General features: G+C 41.4%; 1 long non-coding RNA gene across 1 annotated transcript in view; it reads right to left on the bottom strand.

The window, feature by feature from the left end:
- Window positions 1-23,907, bottom strand: part of LOC122462559 — a 197,332-nt gene extending 173,425 nt beyond the window's left edge. The window contains exon 1 of the long non-coding RNA XR_006285187.1: window positions 22,560-23,907. This is a non-coding gene — a long non-coding RNA (uncharacterized LOC122462559). The remainder of the gene's footprint in view (window positions 1-22,559) is intronic.
- Between the last annotated feature and the right edge of the window lie 375 nt (window positions 23,908-24,282).

Raw genomic sequence — 24,282 nt, 5'->3', positions numbered from 1 at the left:
GGTTAAAAACAGCATTTTTCTTCTGCATAGTGAAGTTTCAAAGCTGTATTAAGTCAATGTTCACTTGTAAACTTTTGAAAGAACCAAAGCGTTATGTTCAGAGTTACCAACATTTCAGAGTTGTGAACATCCATTCCCAAGGTGTTCGTACTGTAGTAGCATATGCAGCACTACTGCATAGGTGAGGGGTGGCCAACCTGCGCCTGAGAAGGAGCCAGAATTTACCAATGTACATTGCCAAAGAGCCACAGTAATACGTCAGCAGCCCCCCCAAAGCTCCCCCGCCCCACTCCCAGTCAGCAGCCCCCCGCTCCCCCATCAGCTCCTCCCCTCCCCCCCCCCCGCTCCTAACACCTCCCACCCACAGGCAGCCCTGCCGTTCAGCGCCTCCCCTCCCTCCCAATCATCTGTTTCGTGGTGTGCAGGAGGCTCTTGGGGAGAGGGTGAGGAGATGGCAGGCTCAGGGGAGGGGGCGGGAAGGGGTAGAGAGGGGGCAGGACCTGTGGAAGAGCCAGGGGTTGAGCAGTGAGCACCCCCCCGGCACACTGGAAAGTTGGCGCCTGTATCTCCAGCCCCGGAGTCGGTGCCTATACAAGGAGCCGCATATTAACTTCTGAAGAGCCGCATGTGGCTCTGGAGCCACACATTGGCCACCCCTGCCATAGGTTTTAAAGAAAGAACATTCTTCCTTTCGGTTTGTGACACTTAATGTAAAAAGTCACATAGTTAATACTAATTAACTATGTGAACTAGGCCCTATCTCCCAGAGGCCAAATTCTGCATCGTCACATGACATAGGCCACATCTGCTCAGATGAGTAAGCGTTTGCAGGAGCAGACCCTCAGCTTTCATTCCAGTGGGAGTTTGGCCTACAGAAGGACTGCAGAATTTGGCCCAAAGGAGGCAGCTACTATTCATAAAGAAAGGTTGTAACAGAAAATTAAAAACAGTTGTAATATCTGTAAAGAACTCTTATGAATATTCAAGCACTTTTTTAGATAAATAAATAAAAAAGCAGCAAGCATATGTTGCCCGACTGAATTTTTAAAAAAAAGCAATGCGTGTTAGCAACATATCAGACCTCAACATCAGGATTACAACTGTAGTATGTCAGGCAGTGGGGAAAAATTTCACTGGTAGAGTGAAATGGATGAAGTTTGCCATTTCTCCATTTGGCAATATACATCCATTTAAAAACTATTAAAAAAATCCACACCCATACATAAATGAGAAAAAGTATCAGATCCGCAACCAGATGAGATTTAGGGCAGGGCACAGAATGCTATATTGTCAGCAGATTTTGAATCAGGAAACAGCCCATTTCTGCCTGTGGATGCAACCCAGGACCAAGACCACAAGACCATGTGCAGACCCAAAGTCAAATCTAACCACTCTCAGACTTTGAAGGACCACAGATGTCAAGGTCAGGTACATCCACCCCCAGTTGTATGCATTTGTGCCATTGAGCTAAATTTAGCTTATGCTTCCATAAACTGTTTTCCCCACATAATGTGAGGAAGCGGCCTTTTCATTTTAAGAGGCAAAGAAGGGCATCAATACTGGTGTTGGGATATATAGTAGTATATGTTGTAATATGTTATAGGCCATATGGGCGTAGTATTAATGCTGTATGTTTGACATGAGTTGCGTGTTGGCAACTGAAGCAAGGATTTAAGGTTATGAGCAGTCAAGAATTGTCTGTGCAAAAATAAATAAATAAATAGGAAATGGAATGTCTTGGATTACGATGGCCTGCCTGGAACTGCTTTACTGGAGTTATGGATGAAAGGCTTAGTAAACAGAGCTAATGATGCGATGGACTGGTCTATAAAAAAAGGTTGCTTGCTATCGCCGAAGTCGGAGTCAGACACCGATCCAGAGCCCTGAAAAAGGTGGTGTGTGTAATGTAGGGCTCCCCACACCTTGTGATTGGATTGAATTTCAACTGGCCATCGGGATTTCCTTCAGATCTTCAGACTCTGATGTAGTATGAAAGGATTGCGAATGTGGAGTGGGGGTCTATATTGTAATCAATAAAAATATTTAAAGTATTATATACCAACAGTGTGTCCGGTAGCTGCCTGCTCCCCGATCCCATAGGGTATCAGAGCCTAACACTGGTTCTACCAGGAATGAAGGCTCTAGATTCTATGGAGCTTTGTTCCTGCACCGGATGCAGGAGAGAGGTATGGGGCAAAGATGGCTCAGTCCCAGGACTGCTCTAAATTGCACAGGCTTGTAACAACCCTCTGTGGGCTGTTACGCTGACATGTATAGCCAGGAGCACCGTGTGCTTTAACCAACACCTTCTCTGTATTTGGAGGGCAGGGAATGGAGCGGTTATGCCAACCTCACAGCAGGTTGAAAACCTACTGTAATGAGGGTGTTGTGCAGGGCACACTTAAGCCCCTCTTCACTGGCAGAGTCTCATAAAAAGGTCTCTCTTCATGGGTGGCAGTCTGGTCCAAAGCATTTAACTGTAGTAGGAGCACCAGTTGTTACATTTCGCCCACATCTCAATAGTTCAAACAGTCTGCTATGGTTTTTCCTCTCCCTAACATACAATGATGCACTTATCGCGTAGCAATATCTTCACTTTGGCCTGTATTATGCCTGATGGCAAATCACAGGCCACGATTTAGCAGAACGTGGAGGGGTATTAGCAGGAATTCCCAAAGGCATTGTGGCAGACTTGTCAAGAGCAGTGGTTCTCAACCAACCATCCAGGGCCTCCTGGAGTAGGCATAAGCATGTTTCAGGGGGTCAGCCAAAATAAACCAGAGAGCAGGGCAGGTGTTAGACCTGCTGGGGTCAGGGCAGAAAGCCAAAACCTGAACGCTGCCTGCCTGGGGCTGAAGCCAAAGCCCCAGCAACTTAGCTTTGTGGGCCCCCTGTGACATGGGGCTCCAGGTAATGGCTCTGCTGGCTATCCCCTAACACTGGTCCTGGATTTTAATCTACTGGATATGTGGGGAAACAGTTTTGTGGCACAGGCAGGTGGGCCATGGAGTTTTGACAGCATGTTGGGGGGGGGGGGGAGGCCTCAGAAAGAAAAAAAGATTGAAAACCCCTGGTCTAGAGGCAACAGGGTAACATGCAGCAGAGCTGAGGCTAGGACAATTTTTAAAGTGCTCCCCCACAATGGTTGAGCTCCAGGGACCAATGTGGGAAAGGGGTGGAGCCAAGGCCCCAATCCCTTTGGGGAACTACAGTATTGTAGGAGCAGGATTCTATATTTGTGCTATAAGAATTAATGTATGATTTGATCATTCTACCAGCCACCCTTTTTGAATAGTAGAAAGGAATGACCCTCTGGGACATTGGTAGAAACGCATTTGACAGACTGTCAGTGCCTGTACTGATATTAAAGCAGGGACAGACCAGAACAATCCTTATGACAGATTATGGTCATCCTTTTGTTTTAGGATAAGATTTTATTACAGTATTTGCTATAAGGTCTTCTTCTTGTATGTATTGCAAATTAAATTGTGTAAGGTTCTTTTGTAATCCCTTTAGTAACCATATAATCCTTTCCAAAATGTTATCCTGTCTGAAGGTCTCTGTAAAAGACTATTTGTGTGAATGAGGAATGTATGCATCAGGAAAAGATAAGGTGTGAAGGCCACTGGTATAGCCAGATGGTCAAGGAAGAAGGAGTGAAGAAACTTAAGGACACCAGAGAACCATCAATGCGCATCCATAAGTAAGGAAGGGCAGATTAACGATCCAGAGGTGAGGCTGGCATCCCTAAAGACAAGACCATTGATTAAATCGAAACCAGGACAGGATGATCCTCTCAGAGGTGTTTTGGAATATTAACATCAAAAAACAACACCAATTAAGGAGTAACCCATCACAAACGGACGCAGAAAAATCCATAGACTTCAACAGAGAAAAAAAAAAAAAGACTATAAGAACAGGGAGCTTGGCCATGGGACTTTGGGTTCATTTTGCCACAACTCCAGGAGCATTGGATCATGACCGACAGAGCCCAGCTCCCCTCTGTGACCAATCTGGCTGGCCACTAGATCGATCCAGACTCTGAACTGGTAACTATAAACATCGACTGGCAGGACTGTGAGTGTGAGAGAGATTGAAAAGCATATGCTAACCGCTGTATTCTCAATAAATGTGGTGTGTTGCCTTTTTCCGTGAAAAAGATCCTATGTGCTGCTTAGCGTAATAGTATTGGTAGGGAGGAAGCCTGTTTATGTCCAGTTTACTGTTCATCTCCTCTGGGGCAAGAAAGTCTTGTCACTTAATTGTGAACTGTGTGGGTTTCCACCTCTTACAGCACTCTGTACAGAGCCATCTCTCTCCCGCTTTATCGAAAACCTCTGCAAATAAAAAAAAATTCCACACCACACACACCCCTGACTAACACAAAGGTACTGCAGGTACCTTCAAGTTTCAGATAGTCCAGTTTTCAAAAGAAACACAGACGCCTGAGGACACAGTGGTGTGACAAGACTCCCATAAAAAGACCAAAAATGTCTTTCAATAACGATTTCTACCCATGTTATTTTTCTGTAATAGGATTGTGTGTGTGTGTTTGTGTTTGTGTTTGTAAAAAAAAAACAAACAAACAAAAAAAAAACACACACTTGAGACTCCACAATATTAACCTATTACTAACCTCTGGAACTAATAAAATGCCATCTAATTCCCAAAACCCAAGAATGAAGGAGAGAAAAAAAAAAAAAAAAAGACACTGTCGTAAGCAGTTTGCTCTTCATGTGCTCCTTGAGGGATGTGAAGAGAGATTCTTAGATAAGAAAACACAAAATACATTTGATCCTTTTGCAGGAGAAGTGATCACAACTGGAAGAGGATCCATCTGTTTACTACAGACACCAGCTGAAACCTGCCATTCTGACAGTTCATCACTAGAGACATTATTTATTCATGCTTTTGTGGTCCTCTGCACACAGACTATTCGAACATGTCTTTGGTAATTAATGTCACACGACTTTACAGGGGATGAGCTTTCTCAGCGGAGTGCACCTAACTCCCCTCATACATGTTACACATTGTTCCACAAACTTGGTCATGTAATTAAGACTCTGCAGAGACTATGATGCATGACAATAGTGGATCCTGCCAAGCAAGTTGCCTGGCAGCATTCTATAGCTATGTGTTTCCCCAAGGTAAAGAATCCAAAGTAATTCAGGTGGTTTCCTATTTCTATAGGAGAGGAATAGTTCAGGAGCTTTTCTTCAATCAGTCATTATTGCAGCTTCCTAAAAATGGGACTCACCTCACAATCCAAGTTTATTCGTATCAAATTTAAAAGATTGTTTGGATTTTTTACCTATATATTTGTTTTTGCTGAATCCTGGAGGCCCAGGATCCAGCAGAAAATAAAAGTTACGATAAAATCTTTAGCATTAATGGTCCTCATCTTAAAAATGCTGCTGTACAAATATCATTCCAGCTAACATATTCAGTTAACTCAAACTTGGTGAAGGGTCTGTGACATGGGAGCACTGGGGGGGCAGGGTGAAATTAGGGTGACCAGACAGCAAGAGTGAAAAATTGGGGTGGGATGCAGGATAATAGGGTGTGTGTGGATACACGTACACAAAAAGACAAAGCCCCGAATATCAGAACTGTCCCTATAAGTTCAGGACACCTGGTCATCCTAGAGGGAGAATGAAGTATCTGCCTCCACAAGCAAATCCTCAAAGTCAAAAAGCAGAATAACATTGTTGGAAAGGACTCTACATGACTAATGAACAGGACTCTCAGTCACAATCTGGGGGGGTCTGGGTTTTAGATGACATTAACAACTGAGTAGGATTTTTCCCCTCCCATTTAGGTTTGGCCAGAAGGTATGACCTTTTATTTCTGGTGTGGATCTGCAGAATTGCGATACTCAAGTATTCAAAAATGACAAGTCAGGCCCCCAAAAATTGTGATATTGGCTTAAAAAAGAAGATTAAAAAATAAGTGTGTGTTCTTTTTCTCTCCTGGTTTTTGAGCCTGTAGGCTACACTCCGGTCACATTGTCACCAGGAGTTTTAAACATCCAATATCATGAGACTCATACTAAAATTAAGATAGTTGGCAATACTAAAGTTGTTGTGACACTCAGCTGGATGTGGCAAAAGTCATTCATTTCTTTGGCACTGCGAGATCACACTATTACAATGCACTCAGCAAGGAGTCACACCTTAACTCTATTGCGAAGTGTAAACTGGCGCAGAGCATGTGTGCCTCCTTAGAACCAGCTCTCACGGAAGTCAAGTGACACAATTTCCTTTGAGTTCAGCGATGTATGATCAGGCAGTTCCCGAGCAGTCTCTCGCCAGGGGAACATTGTACTGAGGCTCCATAGCTACTGGTTAGCTTCTAGGTACAGTTTGACCTACAAAGACTTAAATTGTCTGGATCCTGCCTTCTTGAGAGACTGCCTCTCTTTCCACCCACTGAAGAAACTCAACCTAGAACTCCCTTTGTTTAAAGGGGGAGCTATCAACAGGGCCCACGAACTTTGAAAATTCCTCACCACCACCCCACCACACACACTTATGCCTCTGGGTCCAAACAGTCAGACCTGTTGGCCCTCAGGCCCATCTATTTTCTCAGGCATTTGGGGAAAATAGGGGGGCAGAGCACAAATGAGCAAGCTTTGAGGAAGAATGGAACATTAAAAATTAAACCAATGTTGTTTGATGCCTGCATTTCGTTAAGGGGTTGGGCTAATTGGGTTATATGAGTAGATGAGCATGGTATGGGAATATTTTATCTGATGGTAGGGAACCTAGAATCATAGACAGGAGTCTTGCTTTGGCTTTAAAAAAAAAAGTCAGAACTCAAGTAAGTACTGATGCGCTATGAAGTGAACAGAATATTTTGAGAGAGAGTTCACGTATTTCTCCCAGACCAGGAGGGCTCCAAGGATCAATCATCTTAACAAAGAGGCCATACAACAACTGGCAGACACCAGATGTTACCTTAGAAGTTTCATCCAATCGCCTTAAGATATTGTTCCCTCTGCAATCCAAAATATCAGATATAAAACAAAAGTAATGAAATCCAAATGATGGAAATCTTCACAGCAGGGTTTTCCCAACCGCACTTTAAACTAAACCACAAACCAAGTAACAAGGTCATCATATGTAGAAATACAGCTGTTCGATGACACTAAGTATTATCTAACTTGGTGTAGAGCCAGAAGATGACCTGCACCTTCCTTGTGAATGCCTCACTGCTGTCTCATCAGCAACCAAATGATCAGTGGTATATACACTAGAACTGTGCCAGATTTTCCACAGTAAAGCTCTAAATCATCTGAAACTCATATGATTTCAGGTTCTATTATAAACCCAAAGCTCAGACCAGACTCACTGAACAGTTCATTTGGATCCATGAAGCTTTCAAGCCAACCTGGGCCGATGTGGGTTAGTATCAAAATCCCATAGACCCAATCTTGTGAGATGCTGAGCACCTTCAATTGCCATTAGCTACCTGGGAGCCAAGTGCATTCAGTATCTTGCAGAATCAACTCATAGATGTTTTTGCCATGAAACTGAGTCAAGTCAAAATGATGTGAGGTATTCCAAAATTTTCTTGATGCAACCCCACCAACTGAAAGGAGTTCACAGCAGGGATCAGTTTAGCCCTTCACTGTGAGTTCATTCAAACCTGAAACTGAGTAAACGGCAAAATCCCATGTCTAACTACGAGGTTCTTTGTTCCTCTGTGATGGGTCTGACCCCCCTTCTGGGGTGCAACCTGATGTACCGGGGTCCCACTGAGCCTGCCAATTACACCAGCCTGGGCTCCCTTACCTTGTCCTGCTGTGCACATGCACACACACCCCTGTAGAATCAGAGTCTGCAATCAGCTGTGTGGGAAGACTCAGCTCAGGAAAAAATCACCCAGCACTTCGGTGCACACCCCCCTCTGGAGTGTAAACCCAAAACTAAATTGTCTTGTGCTGTATAGAGATCTATACAATGTAAGCTCAAGAACTTTGCTCCCTCCCTCAATGTGGAGGAAGATATACAGCTTCCCCCCAGGTCCCAAAGTCATGAATTGTACAAACTGGGTTTTAGAACAAACAAAAACACACGTTCATTAACTACAAGAGGTAAATTAAGTGATTATAAGGGATAGCAAACAGAACAAAGTAAATCACTGAGCAAATTTAAAAACAAAAACAAAAAAAAAACACCCCATCCAAACTAAGCTTATACACTAAATTAACTGGTTAATATTAGCAAATTCTCACCCTAAGTGTTGTTTTATGCAGGCTGCAGAGTTTCTTGTAGGTAAACTGCACTGCTTGCAGCTTGAATCTCTAGGTATTTATTTCCCAGGCTGATCTTTCTCACCTGGGCTCAACCCCCATCCTGTCCCCCGCCAGCTTAGTTCCTTTGTTTCCTTCAAGTGTTTTCAGCAGTCTTCCTTCTTGGGCGGGGAAGCAGTGGAGAAGAGCCCAGATTAACTCACTCCCCAGCCTTAAATAAGACTTACATATGGTGGGAATCCTTTGTTTCCTATTTGACCCCCACCCCCTTCCAGTGGAAAAGTACCAGCATTTCAAGATGGTGTCTGGTACTAGGTGACAGGATCACATGATCCTGCAGTGTCAAAGCAGTATCCCAGGAGACTTCTCAGGAAGGAGGGAGATTAATATCTTCAAAGTCCTATTGTTCTTCCTAATGGCCCATCCTGGCTGTTTGCATACAGTCTGCTGGATGTTCCCCAGGTGAAAACAGTTGTAATTATCATCAATATTTCTAACTTCAGATAGAGAAATGATACATGTATACAAATAAAATAATCATATAGTAAATCATAACCTTTCCAATGATCTCATATTACCCATCTTGCATAAACATCTTAGTTATGCCATATACATATCATAACAATCTTCCTATGAAGAATATGGGGTGTAATGTCACATCCTCCTTCTATACTGGGAAGGCAGCATAAGCATTTTAACTACACAAGGAGTAACCCCTCAACAGGACTCGAAGCCTGTGCAAATGTTTTTCATAATTACTAAACATGATCAGCAAATGCAATGGAAGAGAAATCAATCTTCTCCTTTCAGAATTTCTTCAAGTCAAATACTCTAAGGCTTTGAACATCCAGGCCCTTTAACTTTGATTCTGAAGCTACAGAATTTGCCATGAAATCCGCCTTTGCTCACTCTAGACTCTAGTCTCATTTAAAATATCCATCAAAGCAGCCTTGTAAGAATAACCTTTAAAATGCAAACAGTATAAATCAATACAGATGGTACTTCCTGAAACAATCTCTCCTAGAGTCAGGAGTTGCCCCATTCATTTCATTTCAATAGCTATTAACGCTAAAGCCTAAAGATGACAATTTAAATGTCAACATTAAATATTTCATTGCTTATAATTTTAGTACAACTGGATGATTAATAGGATTTCCCCCAATCCAAGACTGCCTCTCAAACTTCTCCAGATATCAAAAGCCCCAACAATCCCCTACCCAGCTGCCCAAACTTGCCGCTTCACCCCATGCCCGATTACTTTTATAATGCCATTATGTCTTTCCTCTTTATCATGGTATCAATCTAGTTGGATACCTAAAACACACAGGAGAAAGAGCATGAAACAGACGGCATTAATTCAACAGATTAATCTGTCCCCTTAGCGAAGACTCAAGTAGTTTTACACACACACACACACACACACACACACACAGAGCCACATCCTTCAGAAAGCTTCCTCTTGCACTAATTTGTTATCTTAGCCAAAGCTTCTACAGCTCCCAACCTGAAATGGCAGGAACCAAATATCTGAAGTTATTACAAGAGGACTTCAAAATAGGACAGTTGTTTGAGGATCAATGAAATCAGCACATTGTCACAGAAAGAGAATGAAGTGGGGATTCCCCCCCGTCTTTCATGTTGTAGGAGTGGAACACACTGCTTGATGTAAATAAGTAGTCTATCATTTGCAGGGACTTCCCCTTTCAACAGGAAAACACTTCTGAAGTTTCAAAATAATAGATGACTGACAAGGAAATCATTGTAAGCTTTGCTGCATTAAGGCTCCAATCCAGCAAAGTTTGCAAGTAGTACTAATAACTGCGCGTGCACTCCCCCCACCACCACCACCCATATTTAAAAGATTTGCTGGATAAGGGGTTTTAGTCAGGATTGCTCCTAAAGGTCTTTACATTTGCCCCTGAAGATTCTTTCTAAAAAGTTTTAGATTAAGTTATCTGCTCAAACCCCTTCCCCCCCGCCACCCCCGGCTTCTTCTCTGAAGTCTTCCCACAGGCCTGATTTAGGCGTTTCCTTCTCTAGTTATGCTCTCCCTCCAGGGATAGTCCTGTACAAGCACCATCCTGCAGGACTCTCTGTAATGCCTTTCCCAGAAAGAGGAGACTCCTAACTACTTCTCACCAGTACCCTGCAGTTCTTACCACCTCATCTGATTCTCCCTTGCTGGATCTAAATCCTTAATTACCTGTCTCCCCCTTCAGGTGCCACAGAATGGGCTAATTGGGCTTTCTGGATCCCCTTAAACTCCTCACTGGAATTGAAAGGGTTAATACACCCCACCACACCATCTTTATGCTAGCAGAGCACCTAGCACAGTGGGGCCCCGATCCTGATAGAGGCCTCCAGGCATTATCACACTTCAAATGACAAATAGCAACAAAGCTATTTTAACTTATTATTCTTTTTAAGGTAAATATCTTTAACTGGACCTTCCTGTCTTGAACCATTTTACTACTAACAATCACAGTACTTAAACTCTCCTGTTAAGGCACATTAAGAATCTATTGCAAGAGAAGCCTTGCATTTAAGTTTAGCAGTAATGTGACTGTGCAACATCTTGTTAACATGTGTCATGCTGTATGCCACGACAATGTAAATTTGAAGCTAACAATATTCAGCAGATCTAATAAATTTTAACACCATCACCTACTTGCACTTGCTATCTGCTGTTTCAGCAAATGACACTTTGAAATGATTGCAGCAAAAAATAACCTCACAGTTCCACCTCCTGTCTGTGGGGTTGACACATTTGAAGTTTCTCCATTGCCCCAAAACACTTTTTGAATAATCACAGAATCATAGAAATGCAGGGCTGGAAGGGACCTAGAGAAGTCATCAAGTTCAGCCCCGTACACAGAGGCAGACCAAGTAAACCTAAATCATCACCGACAGGTGTTTGTCCAACTTGTTTTTAAAAAACCTCCAGTGTTGGGGATTCCACAACCTCCCTTGAAACCTATTCCAGAGCTTAACTACCCTTATAGTTAGAAAGGTTTCCCCAATATCTAACCTAAATCTCCCTTGCTTCGATTCAAGCCCCATTACTACTTGTCCTACCTTCAACCTGGAAAACAACTGATGACTGATTTCTTTGAGAACCACTGTGTTAAAGGCTATTCTAAACTATTGTACTGGTGACCCCTCTGAGTGCAAGCCTCTGAGTGAAAACCCCCCCCCTTATAAATTAAAAATACTTGTTTATATATTTAACACCATTATAAATGCTGGAGGCAAAGCAGGGTTTGGGGTGGAGGCTGACAGCTTGCAACCCCGCAGGTAATAACCTCACCACCCCCTAAGGGGTCCTGACCTCCAGTTTGAGAACCCTGCTTTGACATATCTGAAAACTTCTAAAGGCTAAACATGGTCAGGTTTGGGGGGGGGGGGGGGGCGGGTTTAAAAAAGCATGCCTCAGGTCAGGTTTTCTAAACCTTTTTTCTAGGGCTGTCAATCACAATTAACTCAAAAAAAATTAATCGCGATAAATCACACTGTTAAACAATAGAATACCAATTGAAATGTACTAAATATTTTGGATGTTTCTACATTTTCCCAATAGATCGATTTCAATTGCAACACAGAATACAAAGTGTACAGTGCTCACTTTATATTATTTTTATTACAACTATTTGCACTGTGAAAATGATAAACAAAAGAAACAGTATTTTTCAATTCACCTCATACAAGTACTGTAGTGCAATCTCCATTGTGAGAGTGCAACTTACAAATGAATTTTACATAACTGCACTCAAAAAAAACCCAAACAATGTAAAAAACTTTAGAGCCTACAAGTCCATTCAGTGCTACTTCTTGTTCAGCCAATCACTAAGACAAAACAGGTTTGTTTACATTTATGAGAGAGAATGCTGCCCACTTGTTAATTACAATGTCACCTGAAAGTGAGAACAGGTGTTTGCAAGGCACTGCTGTAGCTGGCATCACAAGATATTTACATGCCAGAGGCGCTCAAGATTCATATGCCTCTTCATGCTTCGGTCATTGTTCCAAAGGATATGCTTTCATGCTGATGACACTTGTTAAAAAAATGCATTAATTAAATTTGTGACTGAACTCTTTGGGCGAGAATTGTACGTCTCCTGCTCTGTTTTACCTGCATTCTGACATATATTTCATGTTATAGCAGTCTCGGATGATGACGCAGCACGTGTTGTTCATTTTAAGAGCACTTTCACTGCAAATTTGACAAAATGCAAAGAAGGTACCAATGTGAAATTTCTAAAGATAGCTACAGTACTCATCCCAAGATTTAAGAATTTGAAGTGCCTTCCAAAATCTGAGAGGGATGAGGTGTGGAGCATGCTTTCAGAAGTCTTAAAAGAACACTCTGATGTGGAAACTACAAAACCCAAACTAATAAAAAAGAAATCAGCATTCTGCTGGTGGCATCTGACTCAGATGATGAAAAAGAACATGCGTTGGTCTGCGCTGCTTTGGATCGTTATCGAGCAGAACCCATCATCAGCATGGACGCATGTCCTCTGGAATGCTGGTTGAAACATCAAGGGACATATGATTCTTTAGCACCTCTGGCACGTAAATATCTTGTGATGCCAGCTACAACAGTGTCATGCAAATGCCTGTTCTCACTTTCAGGTGACACTGTAAACAAGAAGCGGAAAGCATTATCTTCTGCAAATGTAAACAAACTTGTTTGTCTGAGTGACTGGCTGAACGAGAAGTAGGACTGATTGGACTTGTAGGTTGTAAAGTTTTACATTGTTTTTGAATACAGGGGTTTTTGTACATAATTCTACATTTATAAGTTCAACTTTCAGGATAAAGAGATTGCATTACAGTATTTTTGTTAGTATTTTTAATTCACCTATTTTTGTTATTTTACGGTGCAAATTTATAATCAAAAATATAAAGTGAGCACTGTATACTTTGTATTCTGTATTGTAATAGAAAATATATTTGAAAAATGTAGAAAACACCCAAAAATATTTAAATAAATGGTATTCTATTATTTTTTTTATTCACACAATTTTTTTATTCACTTGATAGCCCTTTTTTTCTCCCCCCCTTCCATTTTTGCTGCTCTCCTCTGGACTCTCTCCAATTTGTCCACATCTTTCCTAAAGTGTGGCACCCAGAATTGGACACAATATTCCAGGTGAGGCCTCACCAGTGCCAAGTAGAGCAGGTCAATTACTTCCCATCTTTCATACAAGAACCCTGTTAATGTACCCGTGGCCTGCATTGTGCAGGAAGTCAGACGAGATGATCATAATGGTCCCTTCTGACCTTAAAGTCTATGATTCTATATTAGCCTTTTGGGCTCATGTTTAATTTTGTGATCCACTATAACCCTCACACGGAGGCAGAGCGTAAATGCAGACGTAAATACTTTGTGCATTTGCAGTTTTAAGTAATAGCTTCAGCAATATTTTTTCCTACAGATTGTGCATCTTCTTGGTAATACCTTACAGTGGCAGCCCTATGTTCCCAGAGACAGCACAGCTATTTAAATAGCTGTGGCAACATGTCACCAGTGTTTACATAAGTATTAACAACTTCCCATGTGGTCTTTGCAGCAGGTGTTCACCTGAAGAGATTCTGCACCCTAGAGCACTTGTAGCTTTCTATTTGTTGGCAGTGTGATATTTTAAACAGACAATGTTCAGACACTAGAGTTCGTATATCAAGAGCAACTTACAAAACTCTGAGGAAAACAAGCACAGGACTAACCTACAAGCACAATATGCAAGAAGCAAAGTCTCATCCTTAAAAGATACCTAGCAACTACTATATTTTTATCCCTTTTTCTTCTGCTGCTATAGAAGCACTTGTATCTTTCATCTCAATCATCTGAAAGCCTTTCCAAGAGAGAAGTTAACCTCAAGAAATATATTTGTGTATGTCATTTTTCCCCAGACACTAAATAAAACCTGTCCCTTTCTAAATTAGTTCCATATAGAACCTAATACTTTGGCACATATACTTTCATTGTAGGATGTTTCCATTACCAATTTTAAATTCTTGGGACAAAAGTGTTTCATATGAAGCACAAGCCAAGCTGCTGTGTAGGGAGCAGAAGCATCCTAGTAAAGAGTGCCTCCGACTTCCTGCCTGCACATGGCAAGATGGCACAGACAAAATAGATGTAGCAACAGGTTCTGAAATTCTCCTCACTTTTGTTCCTGGGGGAGTAGGATGCAGCCTTCCTCCTAACATGTGACCAATGACAATACAATCATAGGAAGGTCAAGGACATGGCCACGCCTTGAACCAGTAGAGCCCTCTCTCCATATTCCTATTTGTTTCTGACAGAGTGCACTGTTGAGTGCATGAAGGGAGACCACACAGAATTTTTTGCCCTTGTCTTATGAAGAGATGGGGTAGATAAATTATAATGTACAATGCAACTGACAGTACCCAAATTCTGTACCCAGATTTTTAAAAATAGGTAAATGATCCACAAAAAGAATAAGGCTAGTGGGGTCAGCACTGGACAGTCTTTGTGCATTCCCTGCTGGTTGTGTCAAAAATATATATATATATATATATATATATATATATATATATATGCTCGCAACATTACATAGGTGTGTACACACCAACCCCACCCCCAAAAGTAAGCTCTGTAGACCAAGTAACATCCCTTCTCAAAAGTCTGCATATCACCTGGCACATCAGAGCCCAGGTACACAGACACATATTCCAAAAATATCCCGATTCAATGTTGTAAACAATATGGCTTGTTAGAGCAAAATGCCCTGTATCACACTGTAATTAGCTATCACTCATGTTTGTCAAAATATAAAGATGACACTCTTTACATTCCCATGGAAATCTCTTCACCACCCCCTTTATTGTGGGTCTCTTTGAAAGTCCACTTCTCACTTACTAGAATGAACATTTGCACTTTAATCTCTTTCATCCAAATTGTTACTAAGGCTCAAGTAGTGGAAGGTGTTCTTGAAAAGTGGAAGGTGTAACATACTCAGTTTCTTTCTCCTGTTTAAAAAGGGTGATTGCTTTGGGATAGAAAAGGAAAGTAAAGATGCCCACCTGCAGAAACTTGTCTTCTGCAATTTTTAAAAGATCATAAGATTAAAGACTTTTTTTCCCCTCCAAATTATTAGCAATTAGAAGTTTCAGCTAAAATAGAACAAGCAACAACTAGGAAATTAAGTGACTCTCTTAGTGGAATTTCAAAGCCCCAGCACTGTCCCAATTACAGCATTCTTAACGGTATCAGAGATTAAACAAACTAATGTATTAAAGAGATCCATGTGAAAAATGAAGCCAGACTGTTGGGAGAAGAAACAGTACTTGGAGTACTTTTGGTTTCTTATCCTGCATATGATAGTGACATAAGGCTTGGATGTTTCTGGACAGCCAGAAGTGATCTATGCAAGTTCCTGTCACCATATTGTCAGTCAGAAAATGGGGTTCTACTATTTTAAATAAATAATGTTACTCTGACAACTCTTTTAAGCCTTGTCCCAACGCATGAGGCTCTCTTAGCCACAAAAAAGAGCAGTTCCTGCACCCAGGAGCTTACAGGCCATGGTCCAGTGCTTCACTTGGAGAGGTAGTGTATAGGAATTGGGTTGTATGCCAATTAATAGTTTTCAAGCCCTCTAGTCTCAGCCACTGTGTTCTAGGTTTTAGCAACACCCAGACTAGCTATGTGGATATGTAAATAGGCCACATGCTTTGTATACTTAGTGAACATTATTTGGCTTGCCTTGCCCATCTGGTTTCTTCACTTATTATTGTGTAAACAATATGACCAACTCTTGCAATTCTTTCCCCAAGTGACAGGCTTTCAAACAGTGCGCAAGCTCATCTTGAGAGGACACGAGAAACTCCAGCTAGAAACCAGAAAAAGTCTTAGTCTTCTGTTTGCTGTTCTCACAGCAGAGGACAGTGGGGTATGGGGGAAATGAGGAAGCAAAGAGCCCAGCATAGCTCTGCTCCCTCCTCCTCCTGTGAGACACAGAGACAGGGTAGTGCATCTGCTCCTCCTCCCAACCTCCTTCCCCCAAGCATCTGCCCTAAGAGGAGGCAGAGGGGAGTGAAGAGCTCCTGGAGCTTCCCCCCTCCCCACCCTGGAAGGGTTAAGGGGACCCTGCTGCAGCTCCTCCAGGCCTGGGAGAGAGGGGTGAAGAGCCCGAGGAGGAACAGAGGTGAGGTGTGGGGATAGGTTGGGGACAGGATAATTCCTAGACAGGGGATGGAAAAGTGTAGTGGTGGTGAGAACACCTGCAGCAGGAGCCAGAATCACCTCACCCAATAAATTTGGAAGAGTAGGCAACACTAATTGTTACACAAACACACACACATTCTGGGTATGGGCAGGGGGGAATTTAAACATTGAAAGACAAGCTAGACAAAGAAATAAAACACAAACCAAAACCCACAATATAGAATTATTTTTAAAAAATTTAAATCTCCTGAGGTTGGCAATACCACGTAAAGGGTAATGGACCCAATAGGTGTAAGTCAAAGAAGTTATGCCAGTTTATACCCGCTGAGGATCTGACCCAATATTTCAAAACTGCAACCAACGCTTTATAAACTTCTTCTTTATATGCTCCAAATTCGGGTACAAACCCTGGGCCTGGTCTTACAAGTTATTGGGTGCCCTCCTTCTCACTCAAGTCAATTGACGCTCAGGGTACCTCTGCACTACAAAATGCTGAGTAACACTGGAGCAGTTAGATCCATTCTGAAGCTGGGTTTTCTGCCCCCAAAGTGTGTGGAAAATTCCATGGACCAGACACTTTTTTTTGCCAAAAAGATTGAATTCAGAAACGCTGACAGAACCTTCGGGGAACTGTAATTTGGTAGTGCATGCTTCCAGTTCTTCTCTAGACCAGAATTTCTGGTGAGACTACATCACCTGTGATGCATCACAGTCTCCTCTCATTGCGGGAGGCAGGGCATAAGAAGAGTTGCATAGCTACAGGTACATAGCGCTAGACTGGCATCTTGCAAAGAACTGTGAGAAAGTGACGGTGCAGGTACACAGACAGACAGGTGCTAGCTCTGCTCAAACTGTTGCATTAAAAATAGAAGCATGGATGTTGCAGCACAGGCTAGACACCTGAGCACAGGCCCAGAGGGTCAGGTGTTTTTATACTCAGCTTGCACCACAAACATCTACACTGCTATTTTGCACACACTAGCTCCTCTGTCTTCCCAGACTGGGAGGCATGCTCCCAGCTTTTATGTAGATGTACGGTGCTTGTGTAGACATACAGTGCATGTTGCTACACTAAACTTAGAGGGAGGAGCACTGGTTGCAAGCAGGAAGTCAGTCTGTGTATATATGGCTAGAATGCTAGCTGCAGTTGTAACACCTCTGTAATTACGACTCTTAATAAACAGCCAATTTAGTTTTAGAAATTGGAGTCCTCATGTAATTACCCAGCATGAGATACATGAAACACTCTGTTTTTTCCCTAGATTCCTCTTGTTCCATGGGAGAGAGTAAGGGGCACTAATCCTTTTTCCTGGAACAGGGCCCCCACCATGCTGGTTCAGCTGTGCTAGCTAGAGGAAAGTCTTTGACCATTCCTGCACCAACTCACTTGAGTTGCAACGAAGTAGTGGCTCTAAGATAGCGGTTCTCTACCTTTCTCCCCCAGGTAGTCTGTACACAGTTGTAAGAGAGAACCTTACAACCCTCTTATTTCCCCATGCAAGCCCATAGGCCAGCTCAGAGAAGATTCCACAATTGTTAACAAACAAGAAATAAATCCATCTATGGACAACAGTAAATTAAAGTTGGTTTAATTTGAGGGTTTTCAGATGATGAATCTCAGCAGTTCAGAAAGGGAGCTGCTTAAATTCTGGTATGTCATCTCAAATAACTGAATTAGATTTGAAATTGGAATTACAGCTAGTAGTTTGGGTTTTTTAAAGGCAGCATAACTAACTATATTTAAGTTATGAAGCAATCTGAGCCACTGAATTATTACTGAACTAGGTAAAGAATAAAAGCAGGTGAGATTTATCAAGTATATTACCACGTATTAGTTACCCCAGCTGACATTTTAATGGTGATGGAAAATGTGAACAAGCTAATGGAGGATTTTCATAAACCCTAGCACATATTTTGCCACATGCAGCTTTGAATACATAAATTCATGCTTTGCCAATTGTAATGAGACAGAGTGCAGAAGCCTGCTGGGCCCTCTTAAACATTTCCTGTGGGAAAAAAAAAAAAACAACACCACGATTAAAGAATTGTGAACATTCCCCTCCAATTTATTATTAAAACAGCTCTTCATACTCTCTCTGCATTCTTAACTCACTCCTGTGAGCTGAAATTAAATCTTTACTTGATTAAATACCAATATCATTGGAAGCCACAGGATAACCAAAATGGCTGTCCCTTGAACATGTTTCATCAGATCTATCCATCCTTGTTAAAATACTACGCTAATGACTCAGAATGCTGTAGTAAAATGGAGTGCTTTGGATCCAGACCAAAGGACATTTTTGTAGGAGTAAAAACTATTGTATAGCCAAGATTATCAGAAATTGGGAGCTTAAAATGTAGACTAATAAGTGGCCCTATTTCTAAAAGTGCTAAAAGCCCAGGTGCACAAAAATTAACTTTAAAGACTGCTTCAGTCAGAAAGTTCTACTTCTAACTTGGTTTGAAGCAAGGAAGATGAAAAGTTCACCTTTGTCACCAGCACTTTAGAGTCTATTCTAGACTCCAAGGTAAAGACTTTGATCTCACTAATTTCTGTGTACGGAGCTCAAAATTCTTGTGTACAAGGCCCTGATCCTGTAAAATTTGATCCTGCAAAATGATGATGATTTTGTTCAAAGTGTTCAAGCATACAAAATTTTAAGAAAACAATCTGTATTAGCCAAGCAGTTTACTTAAAAAGCAGATAGATACAAATGGCAAATGAGTGACTCACAGGCTACTTTTAGTGTAGTAAACAGTAACCCTGCTATGCTGTGATTAGCCCCTGCAGAATAGATAGTGAATATTGATGAGTATCTCATTAGTTAACGAAAACAGAACAACTGCCTGTGGAATTATTTCCCCACTGTTATGAGTCTACAAGTTTATTAAGCATTCATCTGCTGTTACTTATGCAACTGATCTCCATTTCTCCTCCTGTGACTTGAAGCACTCAGAGTACAGTTATTTCAAATCCCGCAAAAGATACTCAATGTGTTAAAATATAAAGGCCTAAATGAAACCAAAGTTAGGCCAGTACCAGGTAGGAATGATACAATTAATTTAAAACACAATGTTTGTTGATACAACAGTTGTTGTACAACTGCACTCACTTCACTATCTTCTGATTTTGAGGGTGAAATTCCATTTGGTCAAATGAAAGACAGCATCTCCCAGAACATTTAATTCTTTGTATTCCGCAGCTATTAAGAAGCCTTATTGTTTCAACCTCACTCAGTCTTTTAAAAATTTATCAGAAATGCAAGTCTTAAATAACATTTTGCCGTTATTATTGTTAGTTTCACAGGCAACAAGGTGCTTTACAGAATTACAAACTTGGACCTCGGTCCTGCAAAAAACAAAAACAAACAACAAAAAACCAGACACAGCAACTTATGCATGTCCTTCACTTTACACACTCTTAATAGATCCTCTGACTTCAATTAGGACTAACAGTGCATAGAGATATATACATGGGCTAAGCTCTGCAGGAGTTGGGTCTATGCAACTGCAGAGATCATTGCACCCATTAAATCAGTACCAGCAGTATTACAGACTTGTGTACAACAGAAGTGGACACTTTTGGCAAAGAGCTCTGCAGAGGGTATTTAGGAAGGATGACTATAATTACTCAAGCTGGAATTTGGCCAGGGCAGCAGGGTCAACACCCAAGCTTCTTCAAAAAGTTCCAGGGGTTCCTTAAAGCCCTAGGTTTTACATCTCTCACTCAAATGAAGTTACACCACACAGTACACAGGAAAGTTGGAGTGAAATTCTGAGACATTTTCTGAGGCATCTCCTTGTACAACATTTTGACAGTTTTTTATCTCATACAAGGCACTGATGTAGCTTGCTGAAGTGCAGCTGTGGTACCCAATGACTTGTCAAGATGCCAGCTTCTTTTAAGCAGTCACTAGCCTGTTTGTACCATTTATTACTATGCAACATGCATATTTTGCACACATTTGGTTCTATTATTCAACTTTCATCCACCACATGAATATTATTTTCAAAAGGTGATTGCAGGTGCTAACAGCCCTGAAGAGAAAAGATGAGCAATGCAGAAACAGGAGCTTTAGCTCCCAAGGACACGATCCTTTGATTGTGATCAAAGACATTCTAATAGTAACAGCACAGCACTGACCAAGAATAGATCACTGATCGTTATTAAATTGTTGTTGTCAGACATATTGTTGCTTCCCTTTTTAAAATCTTGTACCCATGTACTCATCCCTCCTTAACAGAACACTTTGGCTGAATAGCAAGATGCCCAGTGACTCGCATGCTAACAGTTTTAAAGAGTTAAATTCAACTTTGCAACATTATAGCTGAAGAGGATTCCTGCTGTGGTAAGGGAATATGACAGATGGCATGAGATATTACAGTAATTTTATGACAAAGAACTGAGCATATCACAGAAGAAATTTGAAATCTATTCATCTGTTTCCCAGTAGAAACAAGTTTAACAGTCACTGAAGCATAAACTTGATAAACTCGTTCTGGAAGATGGAGGAAATAGGGATCTTACTGAAACAGTATGAATGACTTCTTTGTCTCAGTTATCCAGATAAAGACTTAAAGCTTCTATTTGTATAGAAATAAATGGAGTGCCAGTTCCATGAGTTATCCTCATATGTTAGAGTAACATTAACTATACATTGCTTAAAGAATGGACTGTTCCAAGATTTGTTCCTTTGTCCTAAAAATTCTTTAGGATGAATGTAATTGGTAACCCTTTTGGATTTACTATTAATAAAAGCATCAAGTAGTTCATCCCAAGAGCAATTTGTCTAAATCAATAAGGATAAAGTCCTTTACACTTTGATGACACAACGTTGGATTCAGTTCAAACATAGAAGCACAGAGGAGTCACTGAATTTACTAAAATCCATGCAAATGGTTTAAGATGTTTATCTTTTCAGAAGAACAGGTCACAGATAAAAATATCACTAGCTATCGTCTTCAGAAACTAGTCAAGACATGACAGGGCTTGTGGGGGCTAATGGATAGGCACTGGACCAGGAAACAGATGGCGGGTTCTGTTGCCACCTATGCAGCTATTCTTTTATGTGACCTTGGGCAAGTCATTTCACTATGCCTCCATTGCCTCTTCCAACTCATCTTTGCCCATCCCATCTATTTAGGATGTAATCTTTTAGGGAATTACTGTAATGCAAATCATCATCAATCAAATCCACAGAATGAAGGGGTAAGAATTGCTTTGGAAAAATAAAATATTGCATCAGAGAGTTCATATATTAACACCTATACATACAGACATTGTACATGGTACCAATGTTTGTTATCACTAAGCAAACGGACTGACTGCATCGTGGAGGAAAAACCACATTTCTGCGGGGATAAAGAAACCAGAAAGAAAGGAATCTGAAACAGGAAGTAAGATGACCACCTCTCTTTCAGTCCACAGATAGCTTGGGCTCTTATATTTTAATTACTAGCTAGAAAAGCAGCAGTAATTCATTTTTAAGAACTCCAGAAGATAGCATGGGTGGTTTTGCCATAGATACTTAAGTGAGGAATTGAAATGCACAATGTACATAATCTGTGTTGTGCTTTTGAGTCAGAACTGGGCAGTAACAAGCTACCAGGCAAAGCCAGAACTATAGCAAGTATACTGGTCAGAATAGAAATCACATAGAATAACAGCAATGTATACCTAAATGCCCCCAGCTAGTCTGTTTCCATAAATGGTATCTGCTAACTCATAGTGAGGAAGAGAGCAAGTCTCCTACATCATCCCTCCCTTTTGAAACTCTGAAAACCTCCCCCCCCCTTGCAAACCATTCCATCCAAATCACAGTCATCAAAATTCTTGCCAAGGAATGGACGTACCTCCACTCAGAATCCTTAAGGGCCATTACCAATCCGTTACCTGACAGAGAAATTTTTAAGTCAGGAGACATTTACTCCCTCCAAAGAGCTAAACCTACTTCTGCAGCGCTCACAGCTTCTGTTCTCCTAGGGAGCAGCAACAGATGAGGAACAAGCCCCATAAGGTACAAGAACTGCTAGCCCAATGTTTAACCACCCAACACTTACCAGTCTGAGCCCGCTGGATGTTGCGGAGAGCAGCTACTCAAGGGCACTCACCTGAAACTGCCAAGCTGTCCCCTGGCAGCTAGTGAAAGAGGCAGACAGCAATTTTGCTGGAATATTGGGGTTAGCTGCAGAACACGGAACTTTAAATCAATAAGAAACAAAAGATGAGAGGAGCAGGAAAACTGTGAGCAGGAGCCTTTCCAAACCTGCTCTAAATTAGAATTCATGTGAAGAGACAAAAATCTCAGCTTCTTGCTGGGGTTTTGGCTTTATTAATAACAATATAAAGTTCAGCTGAAGCCTTCTTCCCAGCCTCAGGGACTGCTGCTGGAATTCTTATTTCAGGACAGCTCATCTTTCTCTCCAAAGAGCCACTCCCACCTCCCTTATACCAATTAAGCTAACAAGCCACCCATGTATCTGCAGAATCCACATGTCCCTTTTGCAATAGGAGCAACACCTGCTATCAGGATGGAGCATTTCAGACAAGCCCAGCCTCCTGTTACAGGCATTCAGACACACTGAAGGTAGGGAAGCCAGGATTAACTTTTTGCCCTCTTCCCCATATTTGAGAACTGAAATTGATTCAGACCACAGTGACTCTTATTTCAAGTCAGGTCTGTCAGCATTCTCATTGTGTCCACCAGAACAGGAGCCTCTCATCTGTCAAACCAGCTGCAATACTCTGCTTCAAAAAAACTAAAACTAATTTTATTGAAACCAGCATCTAGTGTCTGGACTGATGTTGGGTAGAACAATTTAAATTTATTGCAGCGCTATAACTTTTATAGTTTATCGGTTGGAAGGATTTGAAGTTTCTTTTTAAACATGAAAAGAAATCCAATACACTTAAATCATTTTGCAATGTGAAAGCCCAGAACCCAACTCATTTTCAAACTCAACCATTTGTTAGGGTAAAAAAAAAAAAGCTATTGATTTTACAATCACTCTCTACAAAAAGAAAAAAAAATCTAGAATAAAAATTCAAAACTCTCCAAATTTTTTGAAACAACATCCATGTAGAGTTTTTTTTTACCTACTTCTAGCCAACAAAAGCAAAGAGATAAAGAGGAGTGGGGAAACAGAATGAGCCTTTTCCTAAGTGAAAGTGTGGCAGATAGGCAGCCCTGAAGACTCAAGTTCTCTGTTTCTCCATACAGTAGGATACAGCACCATCAGCAGAAACTTCTTCTTGTACTATCCCATTAGCCCAACTCAAACCTGCTCTGGAAAGGCCACTTCTAGGGGTGAAAGAGTAATTCAGTTTCCATGATCATTCAGTTATTGACCTCTCTCCTGAAACTGCATAGAGATGCCAAGTAATGCTGTTTCTGAAAAGACGGTCCTACATCTAAGGCACTAGACTGAATCTCGGAAGATCCGGGTTCTTTGACCAGCTCAGCCAGACTCGCTATGGGTACGTTTACAGTGCAAAAAACAAACCATGGCAGTGAGTCTCAGAGCTGGGGTCAACTAACTCAGGCTCATGCTACAGAGTCAAAATAGCAGCATAGGCATTTGCGCTTGGGCTGGAGCTTGGGCTCGGAGACCCACCCCCTCCCCAGGTCTCAAAGCCCAGACTCCAGCTGAAGTTGGAGCATCTGCACTGCTATTTTTAGCCTTGCAAGCCTGAGTCAGTTGTCCCAGGCTTTGATACACTCTGCTGTGAAGGGGTTTTGCAATATAAATGCACCCTCTGTGTCCTCCAGCAGGTCAGTAGATCTTTCTGTACCTCAGTTCCCCATATGTAAAATGGGAATAATACTTCATCCTT

Source organism: Chelonia mydas, chromosome 12 (genome assembly GCF_015237465.2).
Source record: "Chelonia mydas isolate rCheMyd1 chromosome 12, rCheMyd1.pri.v2, whole genome shotgun sequence".
In the NCBI taxonomy this organism is placed as follows: domain Eukaryota; kingdom Metazoa; phylum Chordata; order Testudines; family Cheloniidae; genus Chelonia; species Chelonia mydas.
This window is presented reverse-complemented; position numbering and strand designations above follow the sequence as displayed.